The following is a 17,509-nucleotide window of genomic DNA, read 5'->3' as shown; positions in this document are numbered from 1 at the left end:
TGGCCAAGCTATAGGGCGGCGCGGCCCAAGCCCCGGCCGCGCCGACCTATAGCGTGGGCCCCTCGTGACGCCCCTTGACCTGCCCTTCCGCCTACTTAAAGCCTCCGTCGCGAAACCCCCGATGCGAAAAACCACGATACGGAAAACCTTGCGAGACGCCGTCGCCGCCGATCCCATCTCGGGGGATTACGGGAGATCTCCTCCGGCACCTCGCGGGAGAGGGATTCATCTCCCGGAGGACTCTACACCGCCATGGTCGCCTCCGGAGTGATGAGTGAGTAGTTCACCCCTGGACTATGGGTCCATAGCGGTAGCTAGATGGTTGTCTTCTCCTCATTGTGCTTCATTGTTGGATCTTGTGAGCTGCCTAACATGATCAAGATCATCTATCCGTAATTCTATATGTTGTGTTTGTCGGGATCCGATGGATAGAGAATACCATGTCATGTTAATTATCAAGTTATTATACATGTGTTGTTTATGATCTTGCATGCTCTCCGTTTCTAGTAGAGGCTCTGGCCAAGTTTTTACTTTTAACTCCAAGAGGGAGTACTTATGCTCGATAGTGGGTTCATGCCCGCATTGACACCGGGACGATGTGACGAAAGTTCTAAGGTTGTGTTGTCTTGTTGCCACTAGGGATAAAACATTGGCGCTATGTCCGAGGATGTAGTTGTTGATTACATTACGCACCATACTTAATGCAATTGTCTCGTTGTTAGCAACTTAATACTGGAGGGGTTCGGATGATAACTCTGAAGGTGGACTTTTTAGGCATAGATGCGGTTGGATGGCGGTCTATGTACTTTGTCGTAATGCCCAATTAAATCTCACTATACTTATCATGTCATGTATGTGCATTGTTATGCCCTCTCTATTTGTCAATTGCCCGACTGTAATTTGTTCACCCAACATGCTTTTATCTTATGGGAGAGACACCTCTAGTGAGCTGTGGACCCCGGTCCATTCTTTAATACTTGAAATACAAATCTGTTGCAATACTTGTTTTTACTGTTTTCTCTGCAAACAATCATCTTCCACACAATACGGTTAATCCTTTGTTACAGCAAGCCGGTGAGATTGACAACCTCACCGTTTCGTTGGGGCAAAGTACTTTGGTTGTGTTGTGCGGGTTCCACGTTGGCGCCGGAATCTCCGGTGTTGCGCCGCACTACATCCCGCCGCCATCAACCTTCAACGTGCTTCTTGGCTCCTCCTGGTTCGATAAACCTTGGTTTCTTTCTGAGGGAAAACTTGCTGCTGTGCGCATCATACCTTCCTCTTGGGGTTGCCCAACGAACGTGTGAAATACGCGCCATCACCTGGTCGTGCTGATCACCCTCGAGCAAGGAATCGAAGATTGGAGCCTCCAATCGACGCCATCGACTTTTTCCCTTTCTCCGGCCATCGCCGGGAATGGAGAACTGGAGCTCATCTCCGACCACCAAAGGCCTCGTCGAGCACACCATCAGCCTCAGGGTGAGCGTGCGCATCTCAGGGACTCTTCTTTTCATCTCGGCATCACCTCTAGCCTTCGATTGATTCATCGCCGTCGTGCGCCGCCGCAGTTGCTGCTCACCGGAGCAACTCCGGTGACCATTTCGAGGGTGCGATGCCACCAGTAGATTCGGCATCGTCTTCTCGTTCGAACGCAACAAGCCGCTCGTCCCGGGAAGCCCAAGATAGCCAGAAACGTTGTCGCCGTCGATCACCGGAGGTTCTCCGGCGAGGTGACGTGGCCGGTGGGGTCTGTTCCTCTTGTTGACTCGGTCCAAGCCCAACTGGCAGCCTACGTGTCCTCTGGCCCACGAGTCAGTGTGTAGGGGTAGGGTTAGCTCGGTACATTTAGAATTTAGTATTTGTTGTTTAGTTTAAAAATCCAGTAAATAGTTGGTAATTTGAAAAATCATATAAAATTCGTTTCAACTCAGAAAAATTCAAATAATATATCAAAATGCTCATAAAAAATAAACTCTATTCAAATAAAATATAAAACAAAAATGTGTGTTAAAATAAAAATTCACTTATTTTTTAACTTTGTTAATTATGCCTATTCAATTATTTAAAATGCAAATTCAATTCAATAAATAATTAAGTTCCAAAAATTAAAATTTAACTATTCAGTAACTAAATAAAATGTTAAGATTAATTTTCTTTATCATAGTTGCATTACCTTAATTATTAGTGGTAATTCATAAACCCTAATTTGAAAATTCTAATTTACTACTTTCTTAAATAGTAATAACTCAAGAAAGTATTAAAAGCCAATATTATTTTAGTAGCCCAACAATTATGTACTTAAGCATTTTTAGTTAACAAGTCATTATTTTAAAACCTAACAATAATTAGGAAACCCTGATTTCTAATTAAACCCTAACTAGTAATTATTTTAATTCTTAAAACCTCTAAAATTAATAGCATGTTAAAATTATTAATAACTTTATCTCAAGTACTTAATCACCTTAATTCAAGTACCAAGTATTACTTTAGGAATTGGATCATAAGTTAGAAACCCTAGTTTTATTATAAGTTAGAATGTGGATCCCATTATTGTATGTGATCATTTGAAAATGCTTTAACCCTAAAACCCTAGTTGTTTATCACATGTGATCATGTGAATTTCCCCTTACCTATAGAACCTTATTATGTGACCAACAAATACAAGTCATGATCCACCAAAATAGAAACAATTCACATGAAGTCATCATTTCATGTCTTCATTTTTGAATAAACCTTGTATGATCCACTAGTGCCACTTAATAACCATCCTTTAATATGATATATGTGCGAAACCATGGTAATAACCCTACCAATACTTTCTACATATAAACCCATTCTACTTAAAGAACCCAACTAGTTCCTATTAGAGAACTAAATCAATCCAATAGTAAACCCTAGAAAGCCATAGCTCATATGTATAGTAGTTCATATTCTTATTTAACCTGTTCTTCAAAAGTTATTCTTTTGAAGTACAAATGTCAATCAACCCTTAGAAACCCTAATCCTTCTTTGAAATACTTCTTATTTCTTAAACAACATGTTCTTCAAAAGTTATTCTTTTGAAGTATAATACAAGTAATCATCAACCATGTCCTGTAGAACTAAAAATTGACAAGCTGTTCTTCACATATTATTCCACTACTATTCTTTATGTGTATGATTGTTATGATGTCTTATATCACTTGATTATGATGCTAATATAATCAAACCACTGAAAAGAACCTTGTTTGAGAACCATTCTAAAAGTGCAACCAACCCTAAAGAAATCTTTACAACTCATACATCCTAAATCATCGAGATTAGGTTACGCTCGGGACGATTGCATCTCATACTATGCATTATAGCATCTTTGCCAGTTCTTTAAACATTGTCCTTACCGGACGATGATGGTATTTCAGAATTTGGAGTTATCACGTATCGAAGCTTTTGCCTGCATAATCTTGCAGTCAAGAAAGGCAAGTTCATCGCTTGCTCATGTCATTTGATTATTTTTATCAAACTATATGCAAAGTACTATACTTATCACTCATGCATTGAAAGCAAAGTATTATTTTACAATTATGAATATGACTATGTGGTGGGCAATGGAACCATGGTATGTGTTGATATGGTGGAGGTTCCATTGCATGGGTTATATCACCCTAGGATTAATTACCAATGCCGTCCAGTGATTCTAGCGCCGTACATATCGCGTTGACCATGAGATCTATAATGGCTCTGGGGAAGCCAGCCGTATCTTTTCCCTTCTGCACGCCAACGGATTGGTAGAGCCGGTGGGGTGTTGGAGGCACTGCTTCAATAGGTTGGGATATCCTTTTAAATCCCCATCCATTAGTGATGATAAGCTCTACCATCTATGAAGGATTGTCCGGAGTACACCGTGAGTAAAGCCGTATTATCGGGAGAAGTCTACTGGGGGTGTACGGTTGGACAAAAGGGTGGGTTTGCAGTCGCGGAGAAGGCGGTGTGGGCTTGGATCTTTATACCTGGCCTCACACCAAAGGAAGTGTGAACGGGGGCAAGTCCCTGCGGATGGCAAAAAGGGTGAGATCTCTTGTGGGAAAAGTAACGCACCTCTGCAGAGTGTATCAAATTGTGACTGTCACTCCCTGTTCCGGGAAGAAATGTTTATGAAAACTTGCATTGGCCTATGACTTTCTGGTCTATGGCTGTAGCTAGTGCATGATACACCTATTTCCTAATATGAACTTGCTGAGTACGCTCGTACTCATTCTATCCCATTTGAACCCCCTTCTTAGATCAAGGCACCGTAGGAGAAACTACCGTGGAACTCGAAGACAAAGGAGTCAACTGCAACAAGATGAAGAATCCAATCAAAGAAGTCAATGGAGTCAACTTCTGCATCAGCTATAATGAAAACCTAGACTAGTAATAGAAGGGAACCTTTCCCTAATCCTAGCACCTAAGTAGCTAGAATTCTATAGCAAGCCAAGTAGCTTTTAAACTTGAGTTAGCAATAAGATAGACTACGAGTCATTCTTCTGGAGCTTTATTTGAAGTTTTACCTCACTGTAAAGTAGGAGGTTGTGTTGATCTTATGTAAACAGTTCGTGTGTACTTCTATAGACATACCTTGGACTCGCATATGTTTCTGTTGTACCACTCTGAGAGATGTAATATGAGTGGAACGGTGTTTCACTTGTGTTATGTCAACGACTTGTGTACTACACCATGCAGTGGTACGCTGGGTCACCGCACGAATGCTCCCTCCAGAAAATTTCTTCGGCTGATGATAGTTGGGTTAATGCGTTCACACGTTCGTGGATCCGCTTGTTCTCTTCAGCACGGTTCAGAGCTATGACTGCCAAAGGAATCAATAGAGGATCAGACAATGCATTGTTGACGAAAGAGTGCAAGGACCAAGAAACTTACAGTTCAAACTCTTGGTGGCTTTATGCAGTTCAGTAAGAGCGTACCGCTCTACTTCGGCTGTAATCTCGCTCTTCTTATTGACAATAGCAGCTAAGGCATAAGTGCTGCGCAGATCCTTCTCCATCCGAGCGATCCGATCCTTCATACGTTGGATTCGGTCACCTTCAGGAAGAGCACCCGAAGAGTCGTCGAAAAATGCGGGCACTGGGAAAACCTGCAAGAAACAGCGTTAAAAGGGATGACGGATCGCATCAATTCCAGCATCCGAAGTAACTCCCATCGGGAGAAGTGCAAGTGAAAATATCATAACAAGGGTGTATTAGCAACATTGCTAGCACGAAGTTTATTACAAACATAAGTTTTGCGACAGAACATTGTTCTACATCAGCTCAAAGAGAAGTTTTGTTACAAAAATCAAAGGGCTTGGGTCTGAGTCGATAAACTGGGACCAGCCGATGTCTTCCTGGAAGAAACCAGTTCAAGGAGGCTGGCGAGCACACTTAAGGGCTGACGTTTTGAAGACGCTTAAATCAATGAACCGCCCATCTTGCTCTTTCGGCAGCTCCTTAGACATTTCTTCGATGTCGGCCTTAAAGCCGTGACCCATCATAAGTTGGAAGGCAAGGAGGGCACCATAGGTACGCGAAGTGCGTTTGAATACCTCGATAACCTCCTTGGTGTCAACCGCGAAGGCGTCGATCAACTGCCCCAGAGTTTTGTCTTGATTGATCTTGGGGAAGATCATCGAGTGCATCCGCGCCATGGCACCTTTTCCTTTTTCAAGAAGCTCCCGCGTAAGCTGGTGGGAGGCGAGAGTCATCGATACACCGACGAAATAAAATGGTGTGACAGCTGAAATTTTTTCAGTAGACATACTGCTCTACTTTTAAGACACAACAAAATTTCAAAACTTCATTGATTTATATAATGTTTACAACTTGTAACGTCACACAAGATTGGCTGTATGACAAGAATAATTGATTGCAACCAATATAAGAACAATTTAATCACTAGTCTCCTCAGCCAGTGGGTAGATAGTCAAACCCATCAAACAATGGTCCCAATCATCTCATTACTACAAACCGCTCAATTAAATCTTTATTTGTTTCCCAATCGAAGACAAATTAAATTCTGGAGGAAGGCATCATCCCAGTCAACTGAACTGATGTTCCTATTGATCCTCTGGCCACATCCTCTGGCATTATTTCAATCAGTCCTCCAGCATTGGAAAGGGTGCAAAGAAGTTTCCGCTATACCCTGACCAGGAACCCGCTCCTGAGTTCTGCTTTACAGAGCTGAGAATTGTGTATTTTGCCTATGATTTTTGGTTCTATAATTTCAATTTTTGGTGCAGTGAATTTGGTTGGACAATAGCTAGCATCTTGTATTCGAAACATGAGCTAATTGTACCTGCAACTGTAATGACACCTTTGATCAAACACTTGATAAACTCCATATGGTATTCTGAAACTATGACGTTGTTTTGGCTGGTACATTGTGCATCCATAGCTATGTTACATTTTACATTTCAGGTATCATTGCTTTAAAACGACCTACTATGTTAGATTGCGTTCTGATGCAGTTTGGGCGTTTCCATACCATGCCGTTTCAAGGGTGTCCTAGAGAATCGTTCATGGATTTGCTCTCAATTTGGTGCTGGCCAAATTTGGTGAAGTTCTAGTGATCGTTCCAGTTTTAGGTGCACTAGGTGCACGTGAGAACACTTTTCGACACACATATGTCCAACCAATATCAATCTCCACGAAATAAAATGGTGTGACACTTGAATTTGATATCAGCAAAGAGAATGCTCTAATTTTAAGAGAGGCAAAGCTCACGACTTCATTGATTTATACAGTATAATGTTTACAACTCGTATCGTCACACAACATTGGCCATACATATGACCAGAATACTTGATGAAGCCATTGGCTCGCAACAATAATGCTAACGATTTGATCACTAAGAGCTAGCTGGTAATATCCAGTCAATACATTGACATGAATGATCAGGGATTCAGGGGTACGGTTACAAAAAAATCTCAGGACGAAGACGAAGCCATCAGGGTTTTGATGGCGTTGTCGAGAGTGAGGGAGGGGTCGTTGAAGAAGACAGTCTGCACCACCTTGTCCATCTCTCGCCGAGCCTGCTCCCTCTGTTCGCGGTACACGTTCTGCTGCCGCCTCTCCCGAGCTTGGTGAGCGGCGGCAAGGGCCGCGCGCAGCGCATCCTGCGCGGCGTGAGGATCCAGATGGTTCGCCGCGGGCGCCGGATGCGGGATGCTCTTCGTGACAGTTGACTGGACGCTCGTGCTGGCCTCCTTCGTCTTGATCAGGCCATGCGCCTCCTTGCGGACGACGCCGGCGCTGCGGACCTTCATCGCCGACGACGGGCGAGAGAGCGGCGGGATGCTGGTCGTGGAAGTCGCTTGGACCCGCTTGCCTGGCACTTGCTTCGTCTTGACCACGCCGGCGCTGCGGACCTTCATCACCGACGCCGAGTGAGAGAGCAGCGGGATGCTGGTCGTGGAAGCCGCTTGGACCCGCTTGCCTGGCACTTGCTTCGTCTTGACCACGCCGGCGCTGCGGACCTTCATCACCGACGCCGAGTGAGAGAGCGGCGGGATGCTGGTCGTGGAAGTCGCTTGGACCCGCTTGCCTGCTACTTGCTTCGTCTTGACCACGCCGTTGTTGCCGACGACGCCGGAGCTGCGTACCTTCATCGCCGACGCCGGGTGCGAGAGCGGCGGGACGGTCGTCGTGGCACTCGCTTGGACGCGCTTGCCTGCCTCTTGCTTCGTCTTCATCACGGCGTCTTTGCGGAGGACGCCGACGCAGGGGACCTTCAGCTTGTCCTTGAGGCCGGACGGCCGCACCGTCACTCTCGTCTGCGGTGCCGCCACAGCCGGGTCGATCTTCTTGGAGCAAGAAATGCTCCCGGCGGTGGTGTTTTGGTTCGTGATCGCAGCTTGCGCGTCACGGCAAATGGCGGGGGCGCTGACCTGGGTCTGTTGCTTCGGGCGATGCACGAACGGCCTGATCCTGGCGCAGGAGAGGTGCGCGACCGGAGAAGCGACGCGCGGAACGCGCTGCTTCTTGCTCGCGCGGGAATCGTCGTCGTCACGTCCGTGGCGGCGCCGCCGCTTGCTGTCCTTGGCGACGCGGGAGGAGGGTTCGACGCCGACGCGATCCGCGCAGGACGGCGCCGGCTCGCCGGAGATGGAAGAAGGTGCGGTAGAGGAACCGCGCGGCTGCAGAGAAGCCATGCTGGTGTCTCTTCTTCCTTCTTTCGTGTCGCTAGGGTTTGAGGGGGACGGGGGCTCAGGGAATCGATCGGAGGTTGCAGGGAGTGTGGGTTGCCGGCGGATCGGCGCTGTGAATCGCTTATATGGAACCAAGGTCGGATTCGTAGTCCGGGAAGCAGTAGGAGACGACTCTCTAGCGCTGGAAAGAAACCCTTGCGCGCCACGGTTTTGCATATGGATCGATCAAATTTGGAAGGTATCAGTTAATGCGCGCTGGCAGTGAGTTCGAGTCCGACTCCGGTTCCTCACTCCTGAGAGCAGCGCGTGAGAGCGCGTATGTTCCACGCGCGTGCTCTGAATTTTGGTAATTCTGTGGAGGATGATCCGTTGTATTTCGTCTGAAAAAAAAGTACAAGTACGATTAACGCTCATTGAAAAGCAATGGACAACATTTTGGTCAGCAAATATCACATAATCATAACTTGTGTTGTAGGCGGGGCAGCCAAACTCAAGAATAATTGGTAGCCCAGCTACAATATCATACAACGCAAACCGTTCCGCTCTTCCTCTCGGGAGAGGCGGAGGCAGCCAGGTCCTCCCGATCTCCTTCGGCGAGGGCGTTGGCCCTCGTCCCCTCTCCCTCAGCTCGCTGCTCCGGCCGCGGCATGGAGGGGAGATCTCATTCCTCCGTTCTAGTCTTTTTTTTTCCGGGATAATAAGTTTATCCTGGTTTGTCTTTTAGATTTCACATGTGTTGCTTCATGTAACTTGATTTTCGATTAAAGAAATATGTGGTTGCTAAAAAAATGTGTTGAAGTGTGCCTACTCTGGTTGCTTGGGTGTCAGAGTTGCCGGCTTGGTAGGTGCGCGGCCTCGGGACCGATGTGGGTGTTGGAGCGGTGGCTCATGTGTGGTAGGGTGTCGTCTCCGGTTGCTTGGACGACATGGACAGTGGCTCGGTTGGCGCGTGGTCTTGGAACCGGTGTGTGTTGATGATGTACCGGTTTTCGTTTGGTTTTCCGTAATTAACCATGCAACTTCTTCTTAACCAATCAACATCCAAAGCTTTTACCTGGTGTTTCAATAAAAAAAACATAATCATAACTATTGGGATATAGTTTCATAAAGTTGCAAGAAAATTTCATCGGGAAACTAGAACTTTTGAGCTATGATGTTTCACAAAATAAAAAAATCTGACGATTTACTCGTTTACACCACTTCAGCTGCCACGTGGTACATGAGGCGGTTCTCTTTCTTTTTCGGCAGACCAGTTCATATCTGAACCGAGCCGTTTCCATGTTTTCACACTTTTGCCGTTTAGCAATTTATGAAAATTTGAAATTTTGAAGAAAAAAGAATCCACTCAACCCGGAAACTCTGAGCTCATTTTGCCAAGCTAGGTGGGCCCTCTCGTCATGTTGACCTTCTCCGTGCCAATGTCCCCATGGACGTGTCCCATGACCACACTCGTTAGTCCGTAGGGCTAGACTAAGAGTCGGTGCAAAACAACGTGTTGATCTTTTTTCACCCACGTGGACCTTGCCAATCCCTAGACCCCACATGTCTGTGGCTAGAATAGCTTTGATAGAAAAATATTAAATTAGTAAAATGGCGAAAATGCCGGTTTGGTTAAAAATAGAGAACCTACACAAATTTTGTAAAATCATTATTAACTAATTATAACTCAAAAATAGACATACGATGACTCAAAATTATCAAAAGAAAATTTCCCTATCCGAATAAAATATCATATTGATTCTTGAAAATAAATTAATAAACCTTCTTTGAACCATTTCTCTTTAACATAATTCCTGCAAAAATAAATATTGAGTGACGATAATTCTAAATTTGTGAGTGACGCTTTATTAAGAGTAACTAGTGACATAGGCATCCCCAATGGGCCTGCCGAAGATGATACCCGGGGTTTACTGAAGCCCACGATCCGAAGTTTATGAAGCCCGGAAGCCCAGTCAAGAGATAGTTTGGAAAGATAGAGTTGTATTAGGAATACTGACTTGTAACTATTACGGGACGAACTCAAAGAGTCTCCCGGACTTTGTAACTTGTGCATCACGATACCCTCGGCTTCGCCTCCTATATAAGGAGGAGTCGAGGGACAAAGAGAGGATCGATTTCATTGTCAACGCAACCCTAGTTTCTTAGCAGTCGAGTACTTTTCCGGCTGAACCTTCGAGATCTACTTGCCCTTTACTTTCCTGAAAACCCTAGTCTACAATCTGTAGGCATTGACAAGTCGATACCTTGTCAATTGGCGCCGTCTGTGGGAATTGAAGGCGACAAGGAGCTGATCGCGATGGCACGCTCAACATCGTCGACGTCTTCAGTGGCAAGCAACACGATAGACAGAGGTAAACAAATCGAAACTGGTCTAGTCGATTTTGTTCCTCACCCGCCCTCCCGTTTGGATGCATATGCGTATCTGGAGGAGCCTATGGAGATGACTGCTCGGGAGGTTTCACTTCCGCGTCGAAAAAGAGGGATCACATCGTCTCGATGTTCCGATTTCGTCGGGATCGTCGGCGGCCGACTCCGATCTTTTGGAATCGTTGTCATCGTTCGAGACGGGAGCCGAGGAGATCTCGTCGCCACGCTTTCCCAAGGACGTGGCAAGCGGAGAACTCGTCAAGATCTTCGGCGGCATGTCCTTCGAGTCGTCTTCGGACTCCAATATAAGCAGCGACTCAGACAGCGTCGACAGCTTCAACTTCATCGATAGATCTACTTCTGTTCGGGAGGTCATCACCGATCTATTCGACGGTGTCACCAACCCCAGCAAAAGTCAAGCTTCAAAATATCATGAAGTTTATGTAATTGGAGAGCCAAGTCGCCCACAGGAGGAGACATCAGAGGCTTTCGATGATGTGGGAAATCCATACGTCGATCCCGCTGATCTTACGCGAGGTTTGGGCACCAAGTACGTCGGGCCTGCGACGCGACAGATGGTGCAACTTCCACAAGCGGCTTGGGACAGAGCCGCAAAAGCTATGGACGGTACAGAGCCGATGACTACAACTGCCACGTTCGAAGAATTGCAAGCATATCAATATAAACTCGCCGGCGCTGGACGAGAACTCGAAAAGCAAACAGCTGAGCTTAATAGGAGGAAAGCTGCAGCTTCTGCGTCAAGCCGAAGAAGGGCAGAGCTCAGCCGACATTCAGGAACTTCGGAATCCAATCATAGGGCAGCCCGTAATAGAGCAAGGTCTAGGCTGCAGAACGTGCCCGAAGGCGAGAGGGACAATCTGATCCAAAATCTCGATATGTCCTTTATATCAATAGATACAAGGGTAAACATTATTACCAAAACACCGGAAGCTGGATATATGGCGACTCAGGCCTTCATACTGGCAAATAGACCACCTCCCGGAGATCCGAGGGAAGCATTGTACAACATGGCTATAGCAGGAGTTGGAGTCATGGGAACAGCATTCGCAAACACATGTACACCTCCCGAAGGTGCTCCAAGGAAAAATAGTCCACGACCCACAGTGGTAGTACAGCACCCGCCAAGAACAAGCGCGGCAAGAGATACATCGACACAGGCGCGAGTTTATAGGGCGCGGCAAGAAAGGAGAGAACGTCGGCAGTCGCCAGAAGTCAACGAGGAGGAGATGTGCGGGCTCCCCTGTTTCACTCGAAGAGTTCGCAAAATGCGAGTTCCATCTGGTTTCAAGTTACCCGATAATTACAAGAAGTTCGATGGCTTGCAAGATCCAGAGGATTGGCTAGTCGATTATCTGGAAACAGTTATCTTGACGTTATCTTGACGTGGTTCATGTTTGTTAGCTCAAGAGTTGTTTTCAACACTCCTCCCATGAGTTGACCATGAGATACTCGATCTTCTAGAGATCCTTCGTTCTAGAGTTATTCCCTCTTTCATTTAGGTGCAGTTGAGCAACAACCTCAAGGGAAGGAAATGAAGATCTTCAACTTATTCATGGTGTCGTGGATCAACTTCCTCAACAAAGAAGATCGGCGAGGTATCAACAAGCTCGTTGAAGACCGTCGTAGTCCTTGTTACCTTCTCTTTTCCTACCTTGGAATCTCGGGACGAGATTCTTGTAAGGGGGGTAGAGTTGTAACATCCCTGTTTTGCTAAACCCTAATTAGGATTTGATTGTGCATTCATGAGCATCATCTAAAATGCATTAGGAAAAAATTGCATTTTAAATATGAAGTGGAAACCCTAATTCCAAAGTTCTACCTCTATTTAAAATGTTTCAAACTTTCAAAACAAAATGTGTGGACTTTCAATTATTACTAGGAAGGCCACAAAATAATTTTTCCTAAAATATTTTAGTTATTTCCTAACTCCAAAAGGTTGCAAAACTATTAAAAAGGATTTGAAATAGTGTTGTTTTAAAGTTTCCAGGAAAACCCCCAAAGGGCAGGGGGCTCCTTGCAAAATCCCCCTTGTCTTCTTCCCACGCGCGCAGGCAGGCAGCTGCCTAGCGTTGCCGTGGCCGCCCGATGGCGCCGGCCGCCCGGATGCTCCTGGACTCTTAGGCCTTTTGCTATCTTGCTATGTCTAATAGCATAACTTTGCTTCCGTTGATTGATGAATGACAGGTCAGTGACCTCTGCTTGTATTGTTTTGGTTGTTCGCTCAGTTATGAGCTTGTATTACCTTTTTGAGTCATAGAGTCACTGTGGTGTTACCGATTCTCTCAATGTAGTCTCTCGAGCTCTAGGTTAAGCTTATGTCAGACGAAGATCTGGTATTTGTCTAACCCTGATCCCGGGGGTGCCACAGGTTTTGGTATCAGAGCAGGACTGCCTGTAGGAAACCCTTTCTGCTGGTCGATGTTGAGTCTAGGGTTTGTGAAAACTATTTGAAAGCTAAAAGTATTTGCGAAAATCTGATTAGGCTTATTTTTACTCCTTATCTGGTATCGCTCTAATTCTAAGGTGCCTTACCTTGTGTTGATTTGAAAGTTTTTCTATCTCTTCTAATCTTTCAAACTTAGGTGCCTCAAGGGCTTGTCGTTCCTAAACCAGTTGACCTACTACATAGTTCTCTATAATCTTGTGTGTGTTCTTTGCTTCCTCTTTGTTTTATTTTGTTTTAATAGAGAGATCTCCTTCCATCATGATCTTTCTATTTTGTAGGTTGCACAAAATTCTGTTCTAGGCTTCGAGGTTTCCTTTCGCCTTGGATGCCTCCTTTTTATTTGGTTGGGCAGTTTGGAAGCTATGCATTGCTTCTAGATGCTACATCGTGATTACTAAATCGCAGTGTCCTCCGTGTCACTCATCTAGTAGTTACTTCTTTCTCGGGTTTTAACCCTTGGACTTGAACAGAAGGTCCCCGATTGTGCTGGATTCTATTGTATGAATCATAGTACATGAAGCTGGCCTTTAACCCAAGATCCATTCCGTTGAACATCGGTGTTAATGTTCGAACATTACATCGGGATGGCTAAATTCAAATCAAGGTAGCCTTCAAGCTTGTGGTTATTGTCGTGATTGAATTGCGGCAATAAAGATCTTTCCCTTCCACCAGCTATCGCAGAGGTTCTTTCATTGAACCAAATGGATCACGACAAGAGTGCTCTTTGTGAGTCTCTCATCGATGTCTGTAACTCTGCCACACCTTCTTTTCAGCATAATCCTCATGAAAGTGTTATCTTGTGCATCTACATTTCAGGATTCCTGTTCCTGATCATGTTCCTCCTCTTTAGTTGCTTTCCAACCTTTGTATGCTAGTTAGCAGCCAAGTTGTAAATGTGCATTGGTGTTCTCTAGTGTATATTACTCTTGTGGTTCGTCAAGACATTCCACTTCAGCATGTCAGGAGAAACAAACTCCAGTACCTCGTCCGTTGCTAAGACTTGGTCAAAGTATTGTAATCCGCAGATTAAGAGGCCTCGTTAGCTTCTGTTCTATTCTACCTTAGAGCATCACACTCTTCTATATCATGAGATCGTGCTTTGTATCATGATCTTATTGATGAAGTGATGCTCTTGCACATCTTTATTCACCCTTCCTTCGAGCTTTCTATGCTTGGAAATGTTGGGGTGTGCATATTGATGTGGGAATCTAAGATTCTTAGCAGTTCTTATTGCTTCGAAATCCAAGGACGTTGACGTGGGCATTACCCTTCGGGTAACCGACATTGCCCTATCCTGTATTAACTAGTTGGAGGCCCATGAAGGCACTTGGAGGCAAGGCGGGCCATCTGGATGGTGCATCAGAAAATTCCTTGGCGGGCAAGACAAGCAGGCAACCGAACAAGGAAAGATTAGATTTAAAACTACTGTAAACCTAGTCGTACTCGGTGAGACCTCTTGAGACCTGGCCACCTATATAAAGGCCAGGAGAGGGGCTGCCGAGGGACACAATCAATCTTAGCAATCTTAGCCACCAAAAGCTTAGAGCTAGGTCACCATAGCACTTAGCCTTCTCGACGAGATCTCAGCCGAACTATTCGGCACCTCATTGTAATCCAATATCTTCATAATCAAGATCAGACAGGCAGGACGTAAGGGTTTTACCTCATCGAGGGCCCCGAACCTGGGTAAATCGCTCTCCCCGCTTGTCTGTGAACCGATGTCTCGTGTCAGCTTACAGGATTCCATCAACCCTAAGCCCCTATCGGAGGGCATTGCCGAGAGCACCCTCGACAATTGGCGCCGTCTGTGGGAACCCTGTCGGCACAAGATCGGTCATCGGCAGATCCAGTCATGTCATCAGCAACTTCATCGACACCATCATCGCCAAGCCTGGGAAGCCCGATTCGATTCGGCTCCTACGAGTTCACCCCGCACAACGACTCGTCTCGCTCGACCTTCTCAGATCTGCAAGGAAACATGGAGATGACCTTCGGCAGCGTCCACTACAACATCAACGCGGAATTAATTCTTCGGCTGCTGGAGCCACTCGCCTCCGGATCAACGGATCTAAGCACGTCGTCATCAATCGACCTTTCGGCTGGTCTGACGGACTCAACGAACTCGCCTGCGTCACCGACTTCTCGTTCAACGTCTTCCATGTCGGTTGGATCTGACAATCTCGCATCTTCGGAGATGACCTCATACTACTGCTTGCACTGCGATGCCAGGCACGGGCTAGGTTCAAGCGACACACCGTTCATCTGCAATGCCCAGCATTCATCGGGAGAGGATAGTGTCGCTAGCACCGTCCAAGGTACCACCCGAAGAACGGCACACCACCAAGTTTATGTCGCCAATAACACGGGAAACACAAGGCACAGAGGAGACGGAGATCGCACTCCTCGTTCCAGTAGACGAGCAAGTTTCGAAAACAGCGCTAGCAACCACAACAACGATTACACCATCGCGGACGAAGAGTGGGCAGCAGCCAAGGCAGCCGTAGTTAACAACACGCCGCTCCCCGCAGGAACCTCGGTTGGAACCCTCAACGCTTATCGCTCTATACTAGAGAAAAACTGGGAACACCTATCGAAAGAGCAAGCCGCCCTCGAGAGACGCCTAACTGCTGCAGAACAATCCAGGAGAGGTTCGCGAGGAAGCGCCTCTCGAAGCACTCAAGGGGCAGGCAAGCACCGATCAAGATTGTCCAGGCTCTCGGAAGATGATGCCAGGGAAATAACATCGAACCTGACCAAGTCTTTTATGACCACGGACACCGCGGGCATGCCACGGCCGAAAGCCGTCGCAGGAGCAACCGCCAATCTCGCGGCATACCTCATCAATCAGCGCCCTGAAGCTTCCATGGCCCAAGCCCATCGAGGTGCCCTAGAAAGTCTCGCGATACTGGGGGACAACTTGGTCCCGCGGAAGGAAAAAACCACGCTACAGGCCAGTGGCTCAAAGCACCATGCGAGAGATGCTCGAGATGAAATCACTCAGAGCAGAATCGACAAAGCAAGGCGACGACGCGCCGCTAGGGAGGAATATGATAGTGATTCTTCAGATGAAAGCAGGGAGAACGATGGCGAGCTGAGGGGGGCCGATTGTTTAAGCTACAAAATCCGCGAGGCGATGCCCCCCAGAAAATTCAAACCTACTCCTACTGACGCCGCCAAATATGATGGACAGCAGGAGCCGAGGTCCTGGATAGACGACTATCTGCAGACTGTGATCCTGCACAAAGGAAATCAGATAGCAGCGATGCAATGCTTGCAACTTTACCTAAAAGACTCAGCACGAGCCTGGTTAAGAGGTCTACCGAAGGGTTCCATCAAATCATGGGACGACCTAGTAGACGCTTTTGTTGCCAATTTCCAAGCAACATACAAGAGGCCCGTCGGGATTGAAGAATTACGGCATTGTCAGCAAAAACATAAGGAATCGATGCGTGCGTACATTGGGAGATTCACCAAGCTCCTAAACGCTGCCGAAGACGTTTCCGTCGACAGAGCAATCGATGCCTTCAGCGACGGCATCCGACGTGAAAGCTACATAGAGGAACTCGGGCGTAAAAAACCAAAAACAATAACCAAGTTAATGGAAATCGCCAACAGCTGGGCTGATGGCGAGGACAACGTGCGAAGGCCACGGCAAGCATGAGTGATGACGAAGATGACGACCAGCCGAAGCATGATTCGGGTGGACGAAGGGATCGTCACAAGAAAAGGAAAAACCGCAGCTACGACGATAGTAACCTGGTAGCCGCAGGATATTCTGATCGGCAGGACGATCGAGATGACGACAGACGAGACGATCGGCGGGATGGTAACCGAAATAGTTCTGGAAACCGCGGCAACTACAAACCGCGACCACAGAAGACTCCGGACCTACCCTTCGCCGAGCAGATCAACGCTCCTTGCTACTTTCACTCTTACATTGACTCCAAGGACAACAAAACAAAGTCAAGCCACCTGCTCAGAGATTGTAGGCAGTTTCTTGACATGGAGAAACTCATCCGACAGAAGCAACAGCAACCACCACCTCCACCACCACCACCACCACCGCAGCACCAGGTCCAGCAGGCTCAGCCTCATCAACCCAATGAGACGTTTCCACCCCAACGTGGGCAGATGAGCATGATCCATAGGACAGGTGTCTCGAGAAGAGAAATGAAGAAGCTCACCCGAGAGATTAATCTGGCAGAAAGTATCATGGCGAACATCCCCGAGTATATCGAGTGGTCCTCTCAGAACATTACGTTCGATCGAGCGAGATCACCCGATGACCATACCAAAACCAGGACACGCTGCCTTAGTAGTCGAGGCACAAATCGGGGGGTTCAAGATGAGCAAAGTCTTCATGGATGGTGGAAGCGGGCTAAACCTGATATTCGTCGACACAATCAAAAGTATGGGGATCACCATGAGGATGCTAGAAGAAACAGATACTTGCTTCCATGGGATTCTCCCAACTTCACCGGCGTACTCTCTTGGCAAAGTTTACATGAACGTCGTCTTGG

Source organism: Lolium rigidum, chromosome 7, assembly GCF_022539505.1.
Source record: "Lolium rigidum isolate FL_2022 chromosome 7, APGP_CSIRO_Lrig_0.1, whole genome shotgun sequence".
Taxonomy (NCBI): Eukaryota; Viridiplantae; Streptophyta; class Magnoliopsida; order Poales; family Poaceae; genus Lolium; species Lolium rigidum.
Note: the sequence above shows the minus strand (reverse complement) of the source record.